Source organism: Eschrichtius robustus, chromosome 8 (assembly GCF_028021215.1).
Source record: "Eschrichtius robustus isolate mEscRob2 chromosome 8, mEscRob2.pri, whole genome shotgun sequence".
NCBI lineage: Eukaryota > Metazoa > Chordata > Mammalia > Artiodactyla > Eschrichtiidae > Eschrichtius > Eschrichtius robustus.
In genome coordinates, this window is record NC_090831.1 from 89580151 (window position 1) to 89584332 (window position 4182).

The window sequence follows — 4182 nt, forward strand, 5'->3', positions numbered from 1 at the left end:
CAGTGCCTTTAACTTTTCCGGCAGTGATAAGAATTCAAAAATGAATGGCAAAAAGAAACTATAAGAAGAATCTTAGTCACATGAATCAAAAGCTGTACTTTGCAGAGACAGCTGAATCTGGTATTCAAATGGAGAGGTTTAATGATGGGTGCCATGAAAATGCAACTATAAAAAAAGGAAAATGCATCTGATACCAAAGCTCATGTTCTTTGTTCTTCATGCCATTGCCTCTTTATAAGCAAGTGACAGTTTGAATATTGTAAGGCTCTTTTCTTTCTTTCTTTCTTTCTTTCTTTCTTTCTTTCTTTCTTTCTTTCTTTCTTTCTTTCTTTCTTTCTTTCTTTTTTTCTTTTTTTTACATAAATCTTATAGACTGTAGACTCTTGCAAAGAGACTGGCATGGATGAAGGAAAATAAGAGAAAGCCCTTCTCTTGTTGGTAGCTCTTCTCCTCTTTCCTCTTTCTGAGAGTGACCACCCACCTGGTGTGTTGCTTAGTTCTCTGTCACTGCTATGGCCTCTTCCTCTTTCTCTCCTGTGCTTCCCCAACCTTCTTCTCTACTTCCCTTTACCTCCTTCCTGTTAAAGTGTCTGGTAGTGGAGCCGGGCAGAGATGTGGTCAGATCTGTGTGGGGTTTCTCAGGGGTGAGGTAACCTCAGACCCTGTGCCTAGGGAAAAAAATATCACCCTAGATTCAGACAGCTGTACCCTAAACCTCCTAGACCTTCTCCTGTCATAATAATACTGAATGTTTACTGTTTGTCAAGATGGTCCTAAATGTAGTGCTTAGAACCATGATTTGTACATATTTAGTACCTTAGTATAGCACCATTACTAAAATGTTCACAACAGCCTTACAAAGTGAATAATCTTATTATTCCCATCTGTAGACTTTAAAGAGACTGAATAACTTGCTCAATTTCAAATAGCTAATACCCAGATCAAGTGGTGAGCACCCCACTGTGTTCTGAGTTTTCCTGATTATAACATGTTTATGCCTCCAGTTCTGTCATTATAATTTTTATTTATTTATTTGTTTGTTTATTTATTTATTTATTTGCTGCATTGGGTCTTCGTTGCTGCGTGAGGGCTTTCTCTAGTTGCAGCAAGCGGGGGGCTACTCTTCGTTGTGGTGCACGGGCTTCTTATTGTGGTGGCTTCTCTTGCTGTGGAGCAGGGGCTCTAGGCACACGGGCTTCAGTAGTTGCAGCATGTAGGCTCAGTAGTTGTGGTGTACAGGCTTCAGTAGTTGCAGCATGCGGGCTCAGTAGTTGTGGTGCACGGGCTTAGTTGCTCCACGGCACGTGGGATATTCCCGGACCAGGGATCGAACCCATGTCCCCTTCATTGGCAGGCGGATTCTTAACCACTGCGCCACAAGGGAAGTCCCCCTGTCATTATAATTTAAGAAGGACATTGGCAAACTAGAATGTTCAAATAATCTGGCCATATGAGGAAGGTGCTGGAGACTACACCATCTTTATCACCATCATCAATGATGAACATTTATGGAGTACAACCTCTATACCAAGTTCTATGTGTTGTGTTTTATGTAGACTATCCGCATGCAAGTAAAACATTTAGTACAACAACTTTATGAAATATGTACCATTATAGTCATACAACTGACAGACAAGGAAAATGAAGTATGAGGATAGTAATTAACTTGCCCAAGATGGCCCAGCTAGTAAATAATAGAGGCAAGACTCCTGTGTCAAAGCTTATAATCCTACACTATGCTGAAAACCTTAGTTACTTGCCTGAATAAGAAAAGATGGCAGGGTACTGAGAGAAAAGAGAGAAGGTAGGAATATTCAGTTGATGAAGAAATATCATTTAAAAAGGAAAAACAGTTACATTATAAAGACCTCAAGAACAGAACTCTAACTGTGGTGGGGTTGTTAGAGGAGGGTAGCCTTCTGTACATACAATAAAGCACCTTCGGCTATTATTTTTGTCTAACAATACCACAGACGTCTCGAAAAATAAAAATGTGAATTCTGTGAAGCTGAAAGTGTCTGCCTGGGTATGAAAGAAATTTCCTCAATTGAAAAGAACCTTGGAATGTGAATGACCTCTCAGATAACATGTGACCTCTAAGATGCTTTGGATCTAGAAGTTAGCTCATTTAGACCATCACAGCAGCCCAGCGGATTTAAGGTTATAATTTTATAAGTGGCCGTGTTGAAGCATGATGAGGAAAAATGGCTAAACCTGGGTAAAGAACTAATTTAGTCAATGAACTGAGCCCTGAATCTGGTCTTTCATTCTGTCAGCATTTTTTTTCAAATTGTCTCCTAAATAACTACTTGGTAAAAAAGCCGGCCAAAAGCAGTCTGTGTTCCAATTACGCAGGGAGTTGTTATTCTTCCTGAATTTATTTTTGTGCTAAGAGATACATTTCTTCCTCCACAGTTTAATGAGAGTTCTAACAGGGTGGTGACAAAAGAAGGTGTCATTTGCAGGGAGTAGTGAAAGCTAAAACTGCCCTTGTAAGACCTGGAAGTAATAATGTCATGTCTGAGAGGAACGCTGTGCTTGCAGGAAAGGCATGTGTCCCTCTCGGGAAAGGGCAGATGACTTCAGGAAACCGATGAGGGGGAAGAGGGAGGCATGTGCAGGGACTGACCCCAGATAGCCAGGGTTTATTATGTATAACCCTTGGCTGTACTATGCAAGAGGGTTTGAGCAGCAACAAAATATCAAGGTCCAAATGCCTTGCTTAAAGTACTCATTCAAATAAGTAATAATAATGGCAATTTTACATAGTTTACAATGCATGTTCAGGTACGGTATATTACGCATGTCTTCTCAACATTTTACATACAAAGGAAACTGTGAACTTAAAGGCTTATAAAGACTTTTTATACATTGTGTCTCTTTTATCTTCCAAATGACCTTGAGATGAAGGTGTTATTAAATTATATTTTTAACTGAGTCAAGGAAAACTATATATAGATGCACAAGCCATAGCCCCTATTCTGAGTATATCTAAGGCTGTTGTTTGTGTCTGTCATCAAAGTCATTATTATCAGGCAGTTAAGAAATATAGGGCAAACAATAAGTTCCTACTGTACAGCACAGGGAACTATATACAATATCCTGTGATAAACCGTAATGGAAAAGAACATGAAAAAGAATGTGTGTGTGTATATATATACATATATATATATATATGTATATATATATATATATATATATGTATATATATACATATATATATATATATCTGAATCACTTTGCTGTACAGCAAAAATTAACACAACTTTGTAAATCAACTGTACCTCAACAAAAATTTTTTTTAATTTAAAAAAGAACACTGAAATGAGAAAGGAAAAAAAAGAAATATAGGGCAATTTTGCATGATGGAGGAAATATTAGAAGAACTAATAGTTTAAATTGTTTTAAAATATTTTTATAGTAATGAAAATTTATTCTTATTATTGAAGAAAATTTGGAAAACACTGAAAAAGTCTGCAGAAAGAAATCAAAATTATTCATGATCCACCTGCCCAAAGCAACTACTCAAATATTTGATGAAGTCACTTTCAATAAATACAGTGTATAAACAGTCTTGTCTTCTTTATTTATCACAGGAATTTTCTATTTTATTTAATATTTCTTTATAAGCATTATTTTAGTGGCATAGTAGGTCATATGGGTGTAGCAGAATTAACTTACCGTTAACAAATCTCTTTGCGTCTAGTGTGTACATTTTGTACACATTGCTAATATTGCCCTTAGTAATTCCTAGAAGAGTGATTACTGACTCAAAGAGGATGATTGCTATTCATGAACTTGCCATACACTGGTGCCAAATTGATTTCTAGAAATGTGGTCTCAATTTCAACTCTAATGAACAGTGTTACCTTATCTTTGCCAGCATTGAAGATTGTCACAATATTTTACTTCACTAGATGAAAAAGATCTTATCGTTGTTTTGATTTTCACATACCTTGCCAACACAGCTCATTTAAGGCACAGATAAAAGAAGTATCTGTAAAGGGATGTCTTGAACTAGATGTTTCCTGCCAAGGGTGAAGTTCAGACAACCACAAGTAACCCCCAGTGGGTGTGGTAAGTACTTAAGGGAGAGGGAGGCTTGGGAGTTGAGTGTAAAAGCAGGGAGCACAGTAGCAGGGACTACAGTGTGTCTGTTGTTTGTGAGCTGGCCTCTCTTCC